The sequence below is a fragment of the Oncorhynchus mykiss genome, chromosome 8 (assembly GCF_013265735.2).
Source record: "Oncorhynchus mykiss isolate Arlee chromosome 8, USDA_OmykA_1.1, whole genome shotgun sequence".
Lineage (NCBI taxonomy): Eukaryota > Metazoa > Chordata > Actinopteri > Salmoniformes > Salmonidae > Oncorhynchus > Oncorhynchus mykiss.
This window is the reverse complement of record NC_048572.1, coordinates 76,408,029-76,432,289: the sequence shown is the minus strand read 5'-3', so window position 1 is coordinate 76,432,289 and position 24,261 is coordinate 76,408,029. Positions and strand designations below refer to the sequence as shown.

At 41.0% G+C, this 24,261-nt stretch overlaps 1 long non-coding RNA gene across 1 annotated transcript; it reads right to left on the bottom strand.

Annotated features, from left to right (window-relative positions):
- Positions 1 to 7,228: 7,228 nt before the first annotated feature.
- On the bottom strand, positions 7,229 to 9,174 carry LOC110529140. Its single transcript, XR_002474337.2, has 3 exons — positions 9,063 to 9,174; positions 7,838 to 7,914; positions 7,229 to 7,659 (listed from the first exon to the last, which is right to left on the bottom strand). It is a non-coding gene; the product is annotated as an uncharacterized LOC110529140 (long non-coding RNA).
- Positions 9,175 to 24,261: the final 15,087 nt, after the last annotated feature.

Sequence of the window (24,261 nt, the reverse complement as noted above, 5' to 3'; positions counted from 1 at the left end):
CGGCATAGTGTGTTACTAATGGTTTTCTTTGAGACTGTGGTCCCAGCTCTCTTCAGGTCATTGACCAGGTCCTGCCGTGTAGTTCTGGGCTGATCCCTCACCTTCCTCATGATCATTGATGCCCCACGAGGTGAGATCTTGCATGGAGCCCCAGACCGAGGGTGATTGACCATCATCTTGAACTTCTTCCATTTTCTAATAATTGCGCCAACAGTTGTTGCTTTCTCACCAAGCTGCTTACCTATATTCCTGTAGCCCATCCCAGCCTTGTGCAGGTCTACAATTTTAGCCCCGATGTCCTTACACATCTCTCTGGTCTTGGCCATTGTGGAGCGGTTGGAGTCTGTTTGATTGAGTGTGTGGACAGGTGTCATTTATACAGGTAACGAGTTCAAACAGGTGCAGTTAATACAGGTAATAAGTGGAGAACAGGAGGGGTTCTTAAAGAAAAACTAACAGGTCTGTTAGAGCCGGAATTCTTACTGGTTGGTAGGTGATCAAATGTCATGATATAAAATGCAAATGAATTACTTAAAAATCATTCAATGTGATTTTCTGGCTTTGTTTTAGATTCTGTCTCTCACAGTTGAAGTGTACCTATGATAAAAATGACAGACCTCTACATGCTTTGTAAGTAGGAAAACATGCAAAAGTAGAAGGTTCAGAGGTGCATACTCTCGAAATCTCTAAAAGACCTCCATGCAGAGTACAATTCAGAGGTGGATGGGACACTCACTGTCATACAGACAGTTTTCAGGACTGCGGCCATTTTACATTACAGAGCCAAAGACAGATGACCGCAACACCTGTGTGTGTCTCGTTCATGAGAATGTGAAACTTCTAGTTGACAGGTTGAGCCAAAGCGGGTTGCTGAAAACCTCAAGCGTTTCCGAGTTACTGTCTTCCATTGTCAAAGATCTCAAGAACAATCAATGCATATGTGTTTTTGCAAAGTGCTGCCGTGAAGAAATAGAGCTGGCCCTACCTGAAGAGAATGCACCGATTTTCATGGCAACAGTGGTGAGGGAGAAATCAAGCAATGGAGAAAGGTCATTTTTGTGAAAAGAAGAGACGGGCACATGGCTCAATCTGGTTAAAAACTTCAACGAGAAACTGGATGCTCTTGAGAGGCAACAGTTTAACTGGCTGTTGCAAGTTGAGCAGTGCCGAAATTATTGTTATTGCTGAAGGAATCACATTTAATCAATATTTGTGGGCCATAGTGATATGTATCATTCAGGGTAACGAAATATTGTTATGCAGTATAAAACCAGTATTTTTTACTTAGTTTTGTTGACTCAGAGAGACAAAAACAAATATCAAAGGATGAAGTGAAAGATATTTTCATATATTTTTGTATTTATTCCAGTGTAAGGCAGGAAGTGTTAGTAAAAAACTTCAACAAATTTTGAGTTGTACCCATGACACATAAAATATGTGGTATTGTTAAGGTTCTGTCGAAGGAGAGGAGGACCAAAATGCAGCGTGGTTATTTGTAAACATCTTTAATAAAGATGAAAACACAAACAATATACAATAACCGTAACATGAAAAACCAAAACAGCCCTATCTGGTGCAAACAAACACAGAGACAGGAACAATCACCCACGAAACACTCAAAGAATATGGCTGCCTAAATATGGTTCCCAATCAGAGACAACGATAAACACCTGCCTCTGATTGAGAACCACTCCAGGCAACCATAGACTTTTCTAGACAACCCCACTAACCACAATCCCATAACCTACAAAAAACCCATAGACAAAAAACACCACATAAATAACCCATGTCACACCCTGGCCTGACCAAAATAATAAATAAAACACAAAATACTAAGACCAGGACGTGACAGGTATTAAAAATAAAATAATGTTTTTTTTTTGGGGGGGGGGGGTAGTAATATTTCTGCCAGTCTAAGCATGGATATATAACCTTATTATATATTGATTATTTTTAAAAGCACTTAGTGTTATACTTAATGACATTTTACTAGGGTACATTCATATGAACCACAATAAAAATGAATTATTTTATTTATTCTTGAATATAACCAATACAAGGGCATAGGTGACACTCCAATGGACATTAAAAAGCCTTTTAGGGAATTGTAATGGCTGTTTAATTGTTTTGTTACTTTGAAAACCTTATGTCTTTGACCCAAATATTAATTCTGCCAGCATTTCCACTATAGACAGAATTCTGGAAAAAAATCGGACTATGAAACAACTCTACAATGTGCCATTTGAGAGGAATAGTGACAAAGTGAAGGAGCTGCGGTACCAGTATGTCCAGGTAAACCATTGGTGTGCTCATTAGATTTTGTACAGGGAGTTTTACTATACTTCAATGATGCCTGTATATATGTCTTGAGGTTGTAGATACCCATAAGAACAGAAAAAAAATATACTTTACTAAACTGTCTGATTCTAGAATAGGCTATGTAAAAGTATATTTTGTAAAAAAACATTTTGTTTCTGTGTTACTATGCAGAGAATAATGGAGCAGGAAGGACATGAAATGACCCACATTCTTGTTTTTGGGGACGATGCTGGGTTCGATCTGGCCAAAGGCAGGAGACGTGTCAACAATCTCATTGCATACCAAGCCACAATTGGCACACCAGCCCAACTTGGGGGCAATATTTCAATGTGTGCTGACATTTCTGAGAATGGTGTGAGCACACATATTCAACACATAGGGCCCTATAACACCTAACTTCTCCTGGCCTTCCTAAATACACTTTACAGAGACCTAATACCAGAACACAAAAGAGGTTTAGTTTGACCAGATTTGCAAAGTATGTAATTGTGTGGGATAATGTCAGCTTCCACCGAACCAACATTGTTAGGGAATGGTTTGCTGGATCCTTTTCCTATTCATGAAAATCGCAAATGAAATGAAATAAATATATTCAAACACAAGCTTAGCCTTTTGTTAACAACATTGTCATCTCAGATTTTCAAAATATGCGTTAATGCCAACGCTAGACAAGCATTTGTGTAAGTTAATCATGGCATAATGCTATGCTAGACTCTGCTGGCAGCAGGCAACATTTTCACGAAAATAAGAAAAGCAACCAAATTAAATTATTTACCTTTGAAGAACTTCAGATGCTTTCACTCAGGAGACTCCCAGTTAGATAGAAAATGTTCCTTTTTTCAAAAATAATATTTTTGTAGGCGAAAAAGCTCCCGTTTGTTCATCATGCATGGCTGAGAAATCGACCGAAAAATACTTAAACTATAACGGCAAACTTTTTTCTAAATTTGCTCCATAATATCGACAGAAACACGGCAAACGTTGTTTAGGATCCATCCTCAAGGTGTTTTTAACATATGTATTCGATAATATATCCATTGAGGCAATTGGTTTCTCATAAGAAACTATTGGAAAAATGGCTACCTCAGTATTTTACGCAAGATTTTCTCCGGGAGACACCATGTGACCACTCGCTATATATGATCCCTTACAGCCATTCTCCAATGGAAATGCCTAAAAACACGTCACAATGCTGTAGACACCTTGGGGAATGCATGGAAAACGTAAGCTCATTCGTAGCTCATTCACAGCCATATAAGGAGTCATTGGCATGAGTCGGTTTCAAAAAATGCGGCACTTCCTGATTGGATTTTTATCTGGGTTTCGCCTGTAACATCAGTTCTGTGGCACTCACAGACAATATCTTTTTAGTTTTGGAAACGTCAGAATGTTTTCTTTCCAAAGCTGTCAATTATATGCATAGTCGAGCATCTTTACATGACAAAATATCTTGTTTAATATGACTATTTATGTAGCGATCACCGTATGTTGTCGAATTTAATCCCGCTAACGGGTCCGGTGCGCAGAGAGGTTAAGACTGTTTAAAAAATTAGCCAAGCGATTGAGAAACTCTTAAACCCCAATTAATTATACAAGCAAAATCCAGAATGATATTGCTCAGTGATTCATATTGGTTTTATCACTCAAAATGAAAACCCTCAACTTAACTTATTGGTGACCCGGGGCGGTATTTTCACGTCCGGTTGAAATGCATGCCCAAATTCAACTCCATGCTACTCATCCCCAGTAGATAACATATGCATATTATTAGTAGGTTTGGATAGAAAACGCTCTGAAGTTTCTAAAACTGTTTGAATCACGTCTGTGACTATAACATAACCTATTTACCAGAGGACAAACCATTCAGATTTTTTTGGGGAGGTCACTCTCTTTTCAATTAGTTTTCATTGGGAATACAGATGTCTAAGGGACCTTCTTGCAGTTCCTACTGCTTCCACTGTATATCACCTGTCTTTAGAAATTGGTTGAGGTTTTTCCTTTGTGTAATGAAGAAGTACGACCATCTTGAACGAGGATAACTTGAAGTGTACTGTTAGATAGAGGCGCGTGACCAGAAAGCTTGCTACAGTTTGTTATCCTCCTTTATTGAACACAGATCATCCCGTCTTCAATGTTATCGATTATTTACTTTAAAAAATACCTAAAGTTGTATTACAAAAGTAGTTTGAAATGTTTTGGCAAAGTTTACAGGTGACTTTTGAGATATTTTGTAGTCACGTTGCGTAAGTTGGAACCAGTGTTTTTCTGGATCAAACGCGCCAAATAAATGGACATTTTGGATATATATTGACGGAATTAATCAAACAAAAGGACAATTTGTGATGTTTATGGGACATATTGGAGTGCCAACAAAATAAGCTCATCAAAGGTAAGGCATTAATTATATTGTAATGCCCAGGTTGTAGTGGAGGAAGGAGTCAGACGCAGGAGACAGAGAGTTCAGAGTAGCGCTACTTCTTTATTCACTAACCAGGTGAAAACAGACGCCACTCAAAACAGGTGCCCCAAAACACAGGGGAACTAAACAGTCCTGAAAATAACTCACGTACATGAACAACCGTGACTTACAGGCATGTACACGAGTACACATAAAACAATCCCGCACACCCAGCAGGCGGGCCGGCTGGCTAATAAAGCCCAACTAATAAACCTAATTAACAACAGGTGTAACTAATAAACAGACGAGGGGGAGAAAAAGATCAGTGGCAGCTAATAGACCGGTGACGACGACCACCGAGCGCCACCCGAACGGGAAGGGGGGCCTCACTACGAGGACAGCCCTCCAGGTCTCCTGGAGCCTCGGTCTCTCGAATGCCACGGTGGCAGGACTGACTGGTACCCCAACGCGTACTGAAACGGTGATATATTGGTAGAGGAGTGGCTTAGTGAGTTCTGGGCCATTTCAGCCCAGGGGATGTATATCGCCCACTCCCCTGGCCGGTCCTGGCAATATGACCGCAGAAACCTACCCACCTCCTGGTTCACTCTCTCCACCTGCCCATTACTCTCGGGGTGATAACCGGAGGTCAGGCTGACCGAGACCCCAAGACGCTCCATGAACGCCCTCCATACCGGGACGTGAACTGGGGACCCCGATCAGAGACGATGTCCTCTGGCACCCCGATGTCCGAGTCCACCTCCCATACCACTGGTGCCATCAGCCTCGAGGCGGGAAGGATGGGAGTAGGCTCGGTGGACCGATCCTCCGTGTCGTAAAGGCGGGACAGTGCGTCAGCCTTTACGTTCTGGGAGCCTAGTCTATATAACAGAGTAAACCGGAATCGGGTGAAGAACATGGCCCACCTTGCCTGACGTGGATTCAGTCTCCTAGCTGCCCGAATATACTCCAGATTCTGGTGGTCGGTCCAGATCAGAAAGGGGTGCTTTGCCCCCTCAAGCCAGTGTCTCCACACCCTCAGAGCCCTGACCACCGCTAACAACTCCCAGTCCCCCACATCATAGTTACGCTCTGCTGGACTGAGCTTCCTCGAAAAGAAAGCACAGGGGCGGAGTTTTGGTGGCGTACCCGGAGCGCTGTGATAGCACGGCACCCACCCCAGCCTCGGACGCATCCACCTCCACTATGAATTCTAGAGAGGGGTCCGGGTGCGCCAACACGGGTGCATCCGTGAACAGCGCCTTCAACCTATTGAAGGCTCTGTCCGCCTCTGCTGACCACCGCAAACGCACCGGGCCCCCCTTCAGCAGTGAGGTAATGGTAGCCGCTGGAGTAGGGGGATGGGGAGAGAGGAGAAGGAGAATCCTGAGCTGGGGAAGCCGAAGGTGGAGAGAGGAGACCACTCCTCTCCCATCGGTCCATTCTCTCCATCATCTGGTCCATGGCGGATCCGATCCGATGGAGGACGTTGGTGTGGTGGAGGACACGTTCCTCCATCGATGGGAGGGGGTTGGCAGCTGCTCCTGCTGACTCCATATTTACTGGTGCGGGATTCTGTAATGCCCGGGTTGTAGTGGAGGAAGGAGTCAGATGCAGGAGAGAGAGAGTTCAGAGTAGCGCTACTTCTTTATTCACCAACCAGGTGAAAACAGACGCCACTCAAAACAAATGACCCAAAACACAGGGGAACTAAACAATCCCGAAAATAACTCACGTATACGAACAACCGTGACTTACAGGCGTGTACACGAGTACACATAAAACAATCCCGCACACCCAGCAGGCGGGCCGGCTGGCTAATAATGCCCAACTAATAAACCTAATTAACAACAGGTGTAACTAATAAACAGACAAGGAGGGGGAGGAAAAGATCAGTGGCAGCTAGTAGACCGGTGACGACGACCGCCGAGCGCCACCCGAACTGGAAGGGGAGCCACCTTTGATAGGAGTCGTGACATATATTTTTATTTCTGCGTTTTGTGTCGCGCCTGCAGGGTTGAAATATGCTTTTCTCCCTTTGTTTATTATGGTGCTATCCTCAGATAATAGCATTGTTTGCTTTCGCCGAAAAGCCTTTTTGAAATCTGACATGTTGGCTGGATTCACAACAAGTCTAGCTTTAATTTGCTATCTTACATGTGTGATTTAATGAAAGTTTGATTTTTATAGTAATTTATTTGAATTTTGCGCTCTGCATTTTCCCTGGCTTTGGGCCAGCTAGCATCCCACATATCCCAGAGAGGTTAATTAACACACATCAATACTGGCAGAATGTACATTTATATTAACATACATTATATTCATGTCATAATTAACCCAATTAACTATCTAATCAGGGTTATAATTACAGATCAGTATCCCAATGCATTTTTTGCCTAAATCATTATACATTTAGCAATGTAGACCTCAATCAACCTGAAACCCCACCATAACAATTTCAGACAAGACTAAATCAATTACGGGCACAGTTGACCCCCCCCCCCCCCCCCCCCCCCATCCACCGGCACTCAATCTTCTGGCATTTATTAATTTTCTTCTTCAGATAGCTTCACAGTTCAAAGTGGATGACCCATGACAATGTCCCAATTTGGATGTCTCACCTGAACCCAACCACAACTCATTATGTCTTGCACATTTGACAACCAGTATACCAGCAATATGAGGGAAGTTTGGAAGGGATCTTTCTCCATGCTACCTCCACGTGGACTTCTGTTGCACTCCTGAGAGAAAAGACAGTCGATAACTTCAACTTGATGCTTTACACCGGTTGCTGGCTCAGACTCAGGTCTCTCGATAGAAGTGGTGCAGGACAAGGCCGTAGTGAATGCCATTTCTTCAGTCGTTTTCGAGGGGGTTTTGAGGTCCATACCGTTTTTGGTCAAATTGTCCCTGCTATTCCTCAAGACACCATCTGTAGTAACCTTTAGAGAGACAGCATATCAGAACAACAGTTTAGTTCAGTGCATTTCTAATCCAGACAAGTTTCAAGAAATCCAAACAAATTATCTACTGTATGACAAATTATTACTACTACCAATTTTCCTAATGCAAATCTCTAAAGCACATGTCACATGTAGCTTATCACACGGTCAACCTCACCTCCCCTTATCACACTGTCAACCTCATCGCAGAGTCATAGGATCAGGAAATTATCCCAGTCATCCAGCAGACCCAATCTGGTGAGATGTATCAAAACAAAACAGAACAGAAGACACAAAAATACACTCCTTCATACATCATTCAATACATTTCTACATATCAGTCAAGGTGGGTAAACTTCCATCCAAAACCCCCCAAAATTGGTCAATTCCCCCATTTTGACACAAGACTCACCACAGTGAGTCATGTGTAAAAACAACAACACTACTGATTAATATATATTTTTTTAAACAACAAAATCGAATTAGAATCATTACCAATAATAACTCCATTAATTATTAATGTATTTAAAAATTATAATCTGTTTTAAGTAGATTGAAATGAGTATTGAATATTAAGGCTGCATCACATTGGGCCATGATTGAGAGTCCCATAGGGCGGCGCACAATTGGCCCAGCATCGTCCGGGTTTGGACGGGGTAGGCAGTCATTGTAAATACGATTTTTTTCTTAACTGACTTACCTAGTTAGATAGAGGTTAATAGGAACAATCTAAGGTGAAACAGCTATATGTTGTTGGTCAGTGGTCTAGTAATGATGCCAAGATAATCTTACATGGTTATGGTTATGGAAAAGAGAGACCAGTCATATGATAAGGGAGTGAATTGTTAGAGTCGGTGGCGAGATACATGTTGTCGTGTCTAAACAATTAATGATATGAGGGAGTACAGTGGGCTTATTGTTATCATGTTTTGTTTGTAGTTAGAACCTTTTGGTTTCCGATTATGATATTAGTATAGTGAATGCTAAAGCAATTGGCCTTTATCTTCCAGGAGAATGGGGGTAGTCATGTTCTCTCTCTTTGAAACGTTTCCTGAGGCTATGGTCTTGGTAGAACAGTGAGTGAAATTCTGCAGTGTAGTTAGTATAAAGGTATCCAGATTAGGCCGTATGTTAAGAAATTATGTTTGTTTTTGCCATATGATTTACCACACACACACCAGCACACACACACACACAACTTACTGGTTATGATATGGGTTAGTGGCGAGGTATTTGAAAGACACACACACACATTGACCTTGTGAATGATTTTGATAAGAAATGTATTAAAGAAACGTACTGTAAACGTGGGATACGAAATGTATGAAATGTTTGACTGTTTTTTTATTAGTTGTCTAATATAATAAGAGACACTTATTTGAATGGTTTGAATGAACTCTGACCTCTGTCCTGACTTTCTAGTGTGGTATGATCACCCTCACTGGAAAGCAACACTGATGGTTTTCTTTGAGACTGTGGTCCCAGCTCTCTTCAGGTCATTGACCAGGTCCCGCCGTGTAGTTCTGGGCTGATCCCTCACCTTCCCCATGATCATTGATGCCCCACGAGGTGAGATCTTGCATGGAGCCCCAGACCGAGGGTGATTGACCGTCATCTTGAACTTCTTCTTTGTCTTTTATACAGGTAACGAGTTCAAACAGGTGCAGTTAATACAGGTAATGAGTGGAGAACAGGAGGGCTTCTTAAAGTAAAACTAACAGGTCTGTGAGAGCCGCAATTCTTACTGGTTGGTAGGTGATCAAATACTTATGTCATGCAATATAATGCAAATTAATTACTTAAAAATCATACAATGTGAATTTCTGGATTTTCTCACAGTTGAAGTTTACCTATGATAAAAAATACAGATCTCTACATGCTTTTTAAGTAGGAATCGGCAGTGTATCAAATACTTGTTCTCCCCACTGTACGTAGATATTCTATTTTAAAAATCAGCTGTTTCCAGCTACAATATTAATTTACAACATTAACAATGTCTATACTGTATTTCTGGTCAATTTGATGTTATTTTAATGGACAAAAACATTGCTTTTCTTTCAAAACACGGTAATTTCTCAGTCACCCCAAAGTTTTGAAGTTTAGCCCATAATGGGCTATTAGCAGGACAATGTATGTTTACCAACACCTCTCTGTGTTTTGACATTTTGTGCAAGGCAATTGATCAGCATTAAAAACTTTTTGGATGGGGCCTCCCGAGTGGTGCTACAGATGCTGGTTCGATACCCGTGCCAGCTGCCACTGGGAGACCCATGAGGCGGCTTTTGGTTTCTCTCCCTCTAAAAACATAAATAAATCATTCTAAATATCAACTGGCTTTATTTACAAATTTGTGAGAATGTCTCACGCCATGTTCAAGAATGGCCTTTTTCTTGCTCACTCTAGGTTAACATGAAAATAAAATCATCTCCAAAATATTGTTCATTTTTTAACATAGCGATTATCATTATTATTATTGTGAATTATATAAAAGCCCCTCTCACAGATCAGATTTGCCCTAACAAAAAAATGCCCTTTAAATATTAATTTAGAATCCTCCAAACCTCTTATGCTTTTAGTACTACAGCCTACTCCCAGCCTACAGACTGTCACGTTGTAAAATGCCATATTTTCCTTTCCATCCTAATGGGAACCCTGAGGGTTTTGTTTTTCGTTTTTTTCTTGGAATAGAAACACCATAATATTAATCAAATTAATTAAGCTAAATATCTTAAAATCAAACCCATATACTATGTTCTAACAAAAAGGTTTGAATTTCTCTAGTAACACCAATATTGAAGACACTTATCAAATTGATAACAGACTTTCAGCATGTTTATAGGGAAGGATATTCAACAAGCACAGCACTTCCATAAATGACTGATGATTGGCTGAGAATAATTGATGATAAGTTTGTGGGAGATGTTTTGTTCGACTTCAGTGGCACTTTTGAAATGATCGATCATAGTCTGCCACTAGAAAAATGTATCTGTTATGGCTTTATACCCCCTGCTATATTGTGGATCAATAGTTACCTGTCTGACAGAACACAGAGGGTGTTCTTTAATGATCGATCATAGTCTGCCGCTAGAAAAATGTATCTGTTATGGCTTTATACCCCCTGCTATATTGTGGATCAACCTGTCTAACAGAACACAGAGGGTGTTCTTTAATGGAAGCTGTCTAGGCCCCTTACTTATTTCAATCTTTACTAATGACATGCTTTGAGTAATGTCAGTGTGTCTATGAATACGGATGACTATACATGTCAGCTACTACAGTGAGTGAAATCACTGCAACACTACAGCATTGTATTTGGGACAAATCATTCACTAAACCCTAAACCTTATTCTAATAAATAATGTGGAAATTGAGCAATTTCAGGTGAGTAAATTGCTTGGAGTAATCCTCGATTGTGAACTGTCATGGTCAAAACATGTTGATTCAACAGAAGCTAAGATAGGTCCTACAGGCCTATCGCACCTGGACTACTCTTCAGTCGTGTGGACAGGTGCCACAAAGAGGGACAGAAGGAAATTACAATTGGCCCAGAACAGGGCAACACGGCTGGGCCTTAAATGTACAGGGAGAGCTAACATTAATAATATGCATGTAAATCTCTTATGGCTGAAAGTGGTGGAGAGATTGACTTCATTGCTATTTGTTTTCGCAAGAAGTGTTGACATCCTGAATGCACCGAGGTGTCTGTTTAAACTACTAGCACACAGCTCGTACACCCATACATACCCCACAAGACATGCCACCAGAGGTCTCTTCACAATCCCCAAGTCAAGAACAGACTATGGGAGGCATACAGTACTATGTAGAGCAATGGTTAAATAGAACTCTGTTCCACATCAGGTAACTGATACAAGCAGTAGAATCAGATTAAAATACACCTTATGGAATAGCAGGGACTGTGAAGAGACAAACACACAGACACACATACACATGATAAGACAACTCTACACACACTTACACATGATAAGACAACTCTACACACACTTACACATGATAAGACAACTCTACACACACTTACACATGATAAGACAACCCTACACACACTTACACATGGATTTTCTATTGTAGATATGTGGTAGTAGAGTAGTGGCCTGAGGGAGCACACTTAGTGTGTTGTGAAATGTAATGTCATGTAATATTTTGTAATGTAATTTAATATTTTAATTTGTATATAACTGCCTTAATGTTGCTGGACCCCAGGAAGAGTAGCTGCTGCATTGGCAGCTCATGGGGAACCTTAATAAATACAAAAAAAGGCAAATCACCTGAATGGGATGGTATTCCCCCTGATTTTGGTCCACTATTGCTCAAAATTACTAACACAGCCATTCACAAAGGTTAATTTGGGGAGATGTGAATACAGAAAGAGTTACGGTTCTATATAAAACAAAAAGGCAAGGATTCCCACCTCAATCAGCCTGACTAACCGGTGTCTGTATGTAGCCTTGTTACTTTTATAGCCTCGCTACTGTATATAGCCTGTATTTTTACTGGGTTTTTTTTCTTTACCGACCTATAGTTCACCTAATACCTTTTTTGCACTGTTGGTTAGAGCCTGTAAGTAAGCATTTCACTGTAAGGTCTACAACTGTTGTATTTGGCACACGTGACAAATAAACTTTGATTTGATTTGACCCAGTGTCCTCACTGTCGCACCCTGGCGTTGATAAACAAAGATATTAAACTGTTTCCAAAATGTTGCCATCCCGTCTCGAGACTTTCTTACCCTTTTGGTCCACACGGACCAAAGCAGGTTTGCTGATAAAACTTTTATCATCGGATAACCTCCATCGACTAGTAGATATCTGAAATGATTCATCAGAAACATTAGCTCCTTGGGCTGTTTTATCTCCTAATGCAGAAAAGTATTTTGATAGACTAAAATGGTCATATCTCGGGTCTGTCTTGGAACATATGGGAATTGGTTTCAATTTCATTAATATTTATTAACATACTATATGCCTATAGTTATAGCCATAATTATAACAAGCAATATCTGATCTGCTCCGTTTAGAATCACTAGAAGACAAAGCAGACAAAGCGAGCCCAGGCAATCCGTGAATCAAAATAAATGACACAAATTTCCCAATATACTGATCATTTAATCTCATTATACGCGGACAATATATCTCAATCACTTCCAAATGCATTGAAGATCATATATGAATTCAGCTTTATCGCAAGTTACAAAATGCATCTAACCAAATCAGCCCTACTTTCTCTCAAGACCCCGATCTACTTCCCATCTTGTTTCCCATTTGAAGTATTTGGGAGTAGATATTCAGTACCAGCCAAAAGTTTGGACATACCTACTCATCCAAGGGTTTTTCATTATTTTTACTATTTTCTACATTGTAGAATAATAGTGAAAACACAAAAACTATGAAATAACACAATAATCATATAGTAACCAAAAAAGTGTTAAACAAATGTGAGACTCTTCAAAGTAGCCATCCTTTGCCTTGATGACAGCTTTGCACACTCTTGGCATTCTCCAAATCAGCTTCATGAGGTAGTCAACTGGAATGAATTTCAATTGACAGCTGTGTCTTGTTAAAAGTTAATTTGTGGAATTTCTTTCCTTCTTAATGAGTTTGGGCCATTCAGTTGTGTTGTGACAAGGTAGGGGTGGTATACAGAAGACAGCCCTATTTGGTAAAAGACAAAGTCCATATTGTGGCAAGAACAGCTCAAATAAGCAAAGAGAAATGACAGTCCATCATTACTTTAAAACATGAAGGTCAGTCAATCCGGAAAATGTCAAGAACTTTGAGTGTTTCTTCAAGTGCAGTCGCAAAAACCATCAAGCGCTATCATGAAACTGGCTCTCATGAGGACCGCCACAGGAAAGGAAGACCCAGAGTTACCTCTGCTGCAGAGGATAAATTCATTAACGTTACCAGACTCAGGTTGCAGTCCATATAAATGCTTCACAGACACATCCCAACATCAACTGTTCAGAGGACACTGCGTGAATAAGCATTCATGGTCAAATTGCTGCAAAGCAACCACTACTAAAGGACACCAATAATAAGAAGAGACTTACTTGGGCCAAGAAACATGAGCAATGGACATTAGACCAGTGGAAATCTGTCCTTTGGTCTGATGCTTCCAAATGTGAGATTTTTGGTTCCATCCGTTGTGTCTTTGTGAGACGCAGAGTAGGTGAAGGGATGATCTCTGTACGTGTGGTTCCCACTGTGAAGCATGGAGGAGGAGGTGTGATGGTGTGGGGGTGTTTTACTGGTGACACTGTCTGTAATTTATTTAGAATTCAATACACACTTAACCAGCATGGCAACCACGACATTCTGCAGTGATACGCCATCCCATCTGGATTTGTATATCAGCAGGACAATGACCCAAAACACACCTCCAGGCCGTGTAAGAGCTATTTGACCAAGAAGGAGGGTGATGAAGTGCTGCATCAGGTGACCTGGCCTCCACAATCCCCCAACCTCACCCCAATTGAGATGGTTTGGGATCAGTTGGACTGCAGAGTGAAGGAAAAGCAGCCAACAAGTGCTCAGCATATGTGGGAACACTTTTAAGACTGTTGGAAAAGCATTCCTCATGAAGCTGCTTTGAGAGAATGCAAAGAGTGTGGAAAGCTGTCATCAAGGCAAAGGGTGGCTACTTTGAAGAACGGAAAATATTAAATCTATTTAATACTGTCAAAAGTTAGGACACACCTACTGATTCCAAGGTTTTTCTTAATTTGTACTATTTTCTACATTGAAGAATAATAGTGAAGACATCAAAACTATGAAAGAACCCATATTGAATCATGTACTAATCATGTACTAACCAAAACAGTGGGGGACTGTTTTGGTTAGTACATGATTCAATTTGGGTTCTTTCATAGTCTTTCATAGTTTTGATGTCTTCACTATTATTCTTCAATGTAGAAAATAGTACAAATTAAGAAAAACCTTGGAATGAGTAGGTGTGTCCTAACTTTTGACAGTACTGTATATATTCATATTTTTTTACCTTCTTTGATTTCAGATCCACAGGGAAGGGGTGGTAATGGGGAGGGTTTTCTGGGGGAATGGGATGGGCACCAGAATGAGGCTTCTTTACATTTAAGAATCTTACTTGATATGCAACACGTAATCCATTTAGTTTATTTTCTTTTACATACTAAATATATTCTAAAACAATTATAAACTCTAACGTACTGTATTTATGTACTGTATTTATCTGCCTTTTTTGTCTTTGTGAGTGGCAGCCCACAGGTAAATATTAAGTGATTATATAATTATATGAATTTGTATATATCACGGATCCCTCCGGAACTTTCATTACGCACACCTGTCCCCTATTCCCACTGATTAGTAATTGTATAAGTGTGCCCTTTGTTGACCATGTTGCTGTCGATTATTGTTACTATGTCCGTTGGTGTGTGTGAGTGCCTGTGCTGTGTGTTTTGGCTTTCGTGCCATTGAGGATTTGTGCAGATGATTACAGGTCCCGTCCCGTGTGTTAATCATCATGCGCATGTGTTATTTTTCCGAGGTCCTCCTCTCTCTTTTGTTTGGGCTTCAACCCTGTGTTTTTGTATAGTGTTTGTTTGGTCTTCAACCCTGTGTTTTGTATAGTGTTTGTTTGGTCTTCAACCCTGTGGTTTTGTATAGTGTTTGTTTGGTCTTCAACCCTGTGTTTTGTATAGTGTTTGTTTGGTCTTCAACCCTGTGTTTTTGTATAGTGTTTGTTTGGTCTTCAACCCTGTGTTTTGTATAGTGTTTGTTTGGTCTTCAACCCTGTGTTTTTGTATAGTGTTTGTTTGGTCTTCAACCCTTTGTTTTGTATAGTGTTTGTTTGGTCTTCAACCCTGTGTTTTTGTATAGTGTTTGTTTGGTCTTCGTCCCGTGCCTTTACATGGCACGCTGTAATTTGGGTACAATAAAAAAAACTATTACGCATTCCTGCATCTGTCTCCTGGATTATTCATACCGAAGTGACAGTATATTATACCTGTAACCCCCCACCTCCAATGAAAATAAAGGACAAAAAAGGTCACAAAAATAAAGGATGTTTGCGAAAAATACATTTGTACACATTTCTGTTTTATCAATGAGATTCAAAATCAGCAGTGAAAATACGCGCGAGTTTAAGTTTGTTCCACCTGAGCGAGTCTGACAAGTCAGAGACCACTATATTGACACACCAAATGTGTTTGATGGATCCTTTTGATTTAGTTTGGAAAGTAATCAGATTACATTACTGCGTTTGGATATTCCAAACGTTACGGATTACAATTCTGGACAGGTATTGTAACTGTACGGGTGTCAGGTAACCTAGCGGTTAGAGCATTGGGCCAGTAAATTGAAAGTCACTGGATTGAATAACCGGGCCAACAAGGTGAAAAATCTGGCATCTGGCATAAAACAACACATTTCAAATCACCTATATGGTGTATGTGACAATAAAACATATATACATTTAGAAAGTAACCTACCCAAGCCTGGCCTCCATTTCCTCGAGGGATATTGGACTTTAATAACCAAGTTAATTGATTGTGTGTGTTCAAATTGCAGCCTTTTGATTCAAGACATGTCTGAATACAGTGAGGAATACCCAGACAGAGGGCCTGTCCCAAATAACACCATATTCCCTATTTAGAGGACCACTTTTGACCAGGGCCTAATTGTGCTCTGGTCACATGTAGTGCACTGTTGAACACTCATTTCCCAACCACATCATGAAAAGTTGTTCGCACCAGAAAAAGGCTTCTTTCCATTTAAGAATCCTACTTCAGATGCAACACGTAATCAAATTGTTATTGTCTACGTCATCGTAGATATCATTGTAGGCTTGATTACTTAGCGAGCCAGCGAGGCAATGTAAAATATCACAAAAAGAGCTTAATAGAATAAACCAGAATAATAATATCCCATTAGGCACACATTGGTTGAATCAACATTGTTTCCACATAATTTAATTTAAATTAAGTTGAACCAACATGGAATAGGTGTTGAATTGCCATCTGTGCCCAGTGGGATACTTGTTGAGCATAGCTATAGCCATCAATATTGTGTGTTTTCATGATCATCATTCACTCACTGATAAGTTTGTCAAAGTCCCAACATCAGTGTATATCTGTATCTGCTCCAGGGCTTTTTGCCTTCAATTGCAATTTGACTTTGAGCTCCCAATTATTTTGTCAGGATGTTAGATGGGCTGAAATTCGTGAATTCATTTAAAGGTGAATGATATTGAATGGTGTCGAAACTATTTAATTTAGCTGAACATCATTGTTCTTGCTGACTTTTCCTGTTAGAAATGTTCGATAGAAAATGAGCTGTAGTATAAAACATATGCAATAATGTAACAGGGGCTCCTGAGTGGCACAGCGGTCTAAGGCACTGCATCTCAGTGCTAGAGGTGTCACTACAAACCCTGGTTTGAGCCCGGGCTGTATCACAACTGACTGTGATTGGGAGTCCCATAGGGCTGCGCACAGTTGGCCAGCATGGTCTGGGTTAGGGGAAGGTTTGGCCGGGGAAGGCCGTCATTATAAAGTAACAATTTGTTCAACTGATTTGCCAAGTTAAATAAAAAAATAAAGAAACAGCAACATTAATTTACAGTGACTGTCTCCACTTGATAATAAACCATTTCTCTAGCTCTCCCTCATGTTTACTATTCCTGAAGATCTATGTGTCCATTTTTTTGTGCAGACAAACTCCCCATTGTGTTACACATATCAGTGTTGTACAATAGTTGTTGCCTGCAGCCTCCTCAAATGTCAAAGATAACAAAACTGCCCAGACAACAAGGAAATTCACATTCTTAACATTGTTCTACAGTGCTGATCAAAGGAGGGTAGAATATCCGGCCTCCCTCGTTGCGTCTGAAAATGTTCTCAACAACTGCTAATTTTGTAACTAAGTTTTGCGATTAAAGAAATGCACTTGATAGTTCACCCAAATTATATACTGACATTTTGTTCATTCATGTCCATTTTCATTCCATATATTTTTTAAACAGTTTAATTTCAAATGCCAAACCACATTTTCTCATGAATCAAGAATACATTTTAAAAATTGCACAATGTGGAATGATTCTAATCCTAAAACAATATATTGTATTGCCAAGCACGAAGCCCTGCTCTTCTCTTTGAGGGGCAAGACTATTAATAACTGTTCTTAACATGTAATCCATTCTTATTAATTACATCAAATGGATCAAGTGCATGAAAAAAAAAATCCCTTTCCAAGCAAACAAAAACCACAAGGACAAATGAACCACCCACTATTGTCACTATAACAGCAGACAGGAATTTGTTTTCGTGGTTTGAAATTGAACACCTTTTTCTTCACAATATTTAGCTGGTTGTCATGGGAGCTTTTGTTGAGGCAATGTTTCATGAACATTTAAAATCCCTTCTTTGAAAAGCTTATAGCAAGTATCTGGGTCATCCTGACCTGATGCTGATACTGGCTTGAATAGATTAAATAATGCATTCACATTAACAATACCATTCACATTAACAATGCCAACCATTGAAGTTGGGGATCCAACCAGATAGAACCAGAGGGGAATTTTTTCACCACAATGGTATTTTATGATGAGCAGCCATGTTAGAAACCAGGGTTAAGAGCCCCAGTCTTGGTATAAGTGTCATGGGATGTAGAAAGGCCAGAGACAGGAACTCAGTTTAATGTCAAATGAGGACTCTCTTTGCAGGGCAGTGCTCCCTGTCAGATAACATTTAGATCAGAGTGCTCCCTACAAGCCACCCAACACTACTTTCAGAAGCATTTGGGTCGTATTCACTACTACTGTAGGCACCAAACGGAATACAAATTGAACAAAACAAGGAGGGTCAACCGTAAACTTGTCTAAAAGGACCACTTTCATTTAGTACCTGGGACAGATTACTCAAGACAAGAATCAACAATTAATTACATAATTATTCAAAAATATTTTATAATTTTCACTTGTTTGTCCAGCATAGTAATTTAATACACAATAAAATACAATAAACAAGTAGTGCTGGTTCGGTAAGAAAGATAAAAACAAATCAACATCAGCACCAACCTGCCTCTGGCAGGCTCACAGGCATTGCCACCTGGCAAGTACATTATTGTGTCTAGTTTGAGAAACAGATGCTTCACAAGTCCTCAACTGGCAGCATCATTAAATAGTACCCGCAACCACCAGTCTCAACGTCAACAGTGAAGAGGGGACTCTGGGATGTTGGCCTCCTAGGCAGAGTTGCAAAGAAAAAGCCATATCTCAGACTGGCCAATAAAAATAAAAGATTAAGATGGGCAAAATAACAGACCCTGGATAGAGGAACTCTGCCTAGAAGGCCAACATTCCGGAGTTGCCTCTTCACTTACATTGGAGTCATCAAAAGTCGTTTTTCAACCACTCCACAAATATCTTGTTAACAAACTATAGTTTTGGCAAGTCGGTTAGGACATCTACTTTGTGCATGACAAGTAATTTTTCCAACAATTGTTTACAGACAGATTATTTCACTGTATCACAATTCCAGTGGGTCAGAAGTTTACATACACTAAGTTGACTGTGCCTTTAAACAGCTTGGAAAATTCCAGAAAATGATGTCATGGCTTTAGAAGCTTCTGATAGGCTAATTGACATCAGTTAATTGGAGGTGTACCTGTGGATGTATTTCAAGGCCTACCTTCAAACTCAGTGCCTCTTTGCTTGACATCATGGGAAAATCAAATGAAATCAGCAAGACCTCAGAAAAAAATTGAGATCAAATCAAATCAAATTTTATTTGTCACATACACATGGTATGCAGCAGATGTTAATGCGAGTGTAGCGAAATGCTTGTGCTTCTAGTTCCGACAATGCAGTAATAACAAGTAATCTAACTAACAATTCCAAAACTACTGTCTTGTACACAGTGTAAGGGGATAAAGAATATGTACATAAGGATATATGAATGAGTGATGGTACAGAGCAGCATAGGCAAGATACAGTAGATGGTATCGGGTACAGTATGTACAAATGAGATGAGTATGTAAACAAAGTGGCATAGTATAGTATAAAGTGGCTAGTGATACATGTATTACATAAGGATACCGTCGATGATATAGAGTACAGTATATACGTATGCATATGAGATGAATAATGTAGGGTAAGTAACATTTATATAAGGTAGCATTGTTTAAAGTGGCTAGTGATATATTTACATCATTTCCCATCAATTCCCATTATTAAAGTGGCTGGAGTTGAGTCAGTGTCAGTGTGTTGGCAGCAGCCACTCAGTGTTAGTGGTGGCTGTTTAACAGTCTGATGGCCTTGAGATAGAAGCTGTTTTTCAGTCTCTCGGTCCCAGCTTTGATGCACCTGTACTGACCTCGCCTTCTGGATGATAGCGGGGTGAACAGGCAGTGGCTCGGGTGGTTGATGTCCTTGATGATCTTTATGGCCTTCCTGTGACATCGGGTGGTGTAGGTGTCCTGGAGGGCAGGTAGTTTGCCCCCGGTGATGCGTTGTGCAGACCTCACTACCCTCTGGAGAGCCTTACGGTTGAGGGCGGTGCAGTTGCCATACCAGGCGGTGATACAGCCCGCCAGGATGCTCTCGATTGTGCATCTGTAGAAGTTTGTGAGTGCTTTTGGTGACAAGCCGAATTTCTTCAGCCTCCTGAGGTTGAAGAGGCGCTGCTGCGCCTTCTTCACGATGCTGTCTGTGTGAGTGGACCAATTCAGTTTGTCTGTGATGTGTATGCCGAGGAACTTAAAACTTGCTACCCTCTCCACTACTGTTCCATCGATGTGGATAGGGGGGTGTTCCCTCTGCTGTTTCCTGAAGTCCACAATCATCTCCTTAGTTTTGTTGACGTTGAGTGTGAGGTTGTTTTCCTGACACCACACTCCGAGGGCCCTCACCTCCTCCCTGTAGGCCGTCTCATCGTTGTTGGTAATCAAGCCTACCACTGTTGTGTCGTCCGCAAACTTGATGATTGAGTTGGAGGCGTGCGTGGCCACGCAGTCGTGGGTGAACAGGGAGTACAGGAGAGGGCTCAGAACGCAACCTTGTGGGGCCCCAGTGTTGAGGATCAGCGGGGAGGAGATGTTGTTGCCTACCCTCACCACCTGGGGGCGGCCCGTCAGGAAGTCCAGTACCCAGTTGCACAGGGCGGGGTCGAGACCCAGGGTCTCGAGCTTGATGACGAGCTTGGAGGGTACTATGGTGTTGAATGCAGAGCTGTAGTCGATGAACAGCATTCTCACATAGGTATTCCTCTTGTCCAGATGGGTTAGGGCAGTGTGCAGTGTGGTTGAGATTGCATCGTCTGTGGACCTATTTGGGCGGTAAGCAAATTGGAGTGGGTCTAGGGTGTCAGGTAGGGTGGAGGTGATATGGTCCTTGACTAGTCTCTCAAAGCACTTCATGATGACGGATGTGAGTGCTACGGGGCGGTAGTCATTTAGCTCAGTTACCTTAGCTTTCTTGGGAACAGGAACAATGGTGGCCCTCTTGAAGCATGCGGGAACAGCAGACTGGTATAGGGATTGATTGAATATGTCCGTAAACACACCGGCCAGCTGGTCTGCGCATGCTCTGAGGGCGCGGCTGGGGATGCCATCTGGGCCTGCAGCCTTGCGAGGGTTAACACGTTTAAATGTCTTACTCACCTCGGCTGCAGTGAAGGAGAGACCGCATGTTTTCGTTGCAGGCCGTGTCAGTGGCACTGTATTGTCCTCAAAGCGGGCAAAAAAGTTATTTAGTCTGCCTGGGAGCAAGACATCCTGGTCCGTGACTGGGCTGGGTTTCTTCCTGTAGTCCGTGATTGACTGTAGACCCTGCCACATGCCTCTTGTGTCTGAGCCGTTGAATTGAGATTCTACTTTGTCTCTGTACTGGCGCTTAGCTTGTTTGATAGCCTTGCGGAGGGAATAGCTGCACTGTTTGTATTCGGTCATGTTACCAGACACCTTGCCCTGATTAAAAGCAGTGGTTCGCGCTTTCAGTTTCACACGAATGCTGCCATCAATCCACGGTTTCTGGTTAGGGAATGTTTTAATCGTTGCTATGGGAACGACATCTTCAACGCACGTTCTAATGAACTCGCACACCGAATCAGCGTATTCGTCAATGTTGTTATCTGACGCAATACGAAACATCTCCCAGTCCACGTGATGGAAGCAGTCTTGGAGTGTGGAGTCAGCTTGGTCGGACCAGCGTTGGACAGACCTCAGCGTGGGAGCCTCTTGTTTTAGTTTCTGTCTGTAGACCTACACAAGTCTGGTTCATCCTTGGGAGCAAAAAGCCAGACTTACGGACAAAGATTGTACTTTTTGGAGAATTGTCCTCTGGTCTGATGAAACAAAAATAGAACTGTTTGGCCATAACAACCATTGTTATGTTTGGAGTAAAAGGGGGAGGCTTGCAAGAACACCATCCCAACCGCGAAGCACGGGGGTAGCAGCATCATGTTGTGGGGCATCATGAGTGTCTCGACTTCCCCCGAAGTCGGCTCCTCTCCTTATTCGGGCAGCGTTCGGCGGTCGACGTCACCGGCTTTCTAGCCATAGCCGCTCCATTTTTCAGGTATCCATTTGGTTTGTCTTGGTCCCTGCACACCTGGTTTTCATTCCCCAATCAATTCACATGAATGCATTCCTCTGTTCCCCATCATGTCTTTGTGTTGGATCATTTGTGTTACGTGTATTTTGATACGCGCATTACTTATTGGCTATGTTCCATGTTTTGGGCACATTTTATGTATTTTGTGCTGTCATTTTGACCGGAATTAAAAACTGCGCCTGTTCACTACATTCTGCTCTCCTGCACCTGTCTTCGCCTCCAATACACACTCCTAACAATGAGGTAGGAAAATTATGTGGATATATTGAAGCAACATCTCAAGACATCAGTCAGGAAGTTAAAGCTTGGTCGCAAATGGGTCTTCCAAATGGACAATGACCCCAAGCATACTTACTAAGTTGTGGCAAAATGGCTTAAGGACAACAAAGTCAAGGTATTGGAGTGGCCATCACAAAGCCCTGACCTCAGTCCTATGGAAAACTTGTGGGCAGAACTGAAAAAGGGTGTGTGAGCAAGGAGGCCTACAAACCTGACTCAGTCACACCAGCTCTGACAGGAGGAATGGGCCAAAATTCACCCAACGTATTGTGGGAAGCTTGTGGAAGGCTAGCCGAAACGTTTGACCCAAGTTAAACAATTTAAAGACAATGCTACCAAATACTAATTGGGGTCAGTGTGAACTTCTGACCCACTGGGAATGTGATGAAAGAAATAAAAGCTGAAATAAATGATTCTGTCTACTGTTATTCTGACCTTTCACATTCTTAAAATGAAGTGGTGATCCTAACTGACCTAAGATAGGGATTTTTTAACTAGGATTAAATGTCAGGAATTGTGAAAAACTGAGTTTAAATGTATTTGGCTGAGGTGTATGTAAACTTCCGACTTCAACTGTAGATATTCCATTCAAAATCAGCCGTTTCCAGCTACAATAATAATTTACAACTACAATAATAATTTACAACATTAACAATGTCTACACTGTATTTCTGATCAATTTGATGTTATTGTAAAAATGGACAATTTTTACAATTTTATTTTAAAAAACAAGAACATTTCTAAGTGACCCCAAACTTTTGCAGCGATGCTCCCCATCCAACATGACATAACTTGAGAGGATCTGCAGAGAAGAAAGGGAGAATCTCCCAAATACAGTTTTGCCAAGCTTGTCGTGTCATACCCAAGAAATCCCAAGGCTTTAATTACAGCCAAAAGTGTTTCAACAAATTACTGAATAAAGGGTCTGAATACTTATGCAAATGTTATATTTCAGTTTTGTATTTTTATCAATTTGCTAAAATGCATGCAAACCTGTTTTTGCTTTGTCATTATGGTGTATTGTGTGTAGATTGATGAGGAAAATAAACAATTTAATCAATTTTAGAATAAGGATTGTAACATAACAAAATGTGGAAAAACCGAATGGGTCTGAATACTTTCTGAATGCACTGTAGCTCCCTATGTAATTACCTAAAATTGTACTTTTATATACCACTCATCGTAAGTACAAAACCAACATTATCTTGTTTTGTATATACAGTGGGGGGAACAAGTATTTGATACACTGCCGATTTTGCAGGTTTTCCAACTTACAAATTATGTAGAGGTCTGTCATTTTTATCATAGGTACACTTCAACTGTGAGAGACGGAATCTAAAACAAAAATCCAGAAAATCACATTGTATGATTTTTAAATAATTAATAGGTAAGCAGCTTGGTTTGAAGAAATCAACTGTGGGAGCAATTATTAGGAAATGGATGACATACAAGACCACTGATAATCTCCCTCGATCTGGGGCTCCACGGAAGATCTCACCCCGTGGGGTCAAAATGATCACAAGAACGGTGAGCAAAAATCCCAGAACCACACGGGGGGACCTAGTGAATGACCTGCAGAGAGCTGGGACCAAAGTAACACAGCCTACCAACAGCAAGGGCATTGAAGATGAAACGTGGCTGGGTCTTTCAGCATGACAATGATTCCAAACACACCGCCCGGGCAACGAAGGAGTGGCTTCGTAAGAAGCATTTCAATGTCCTGGA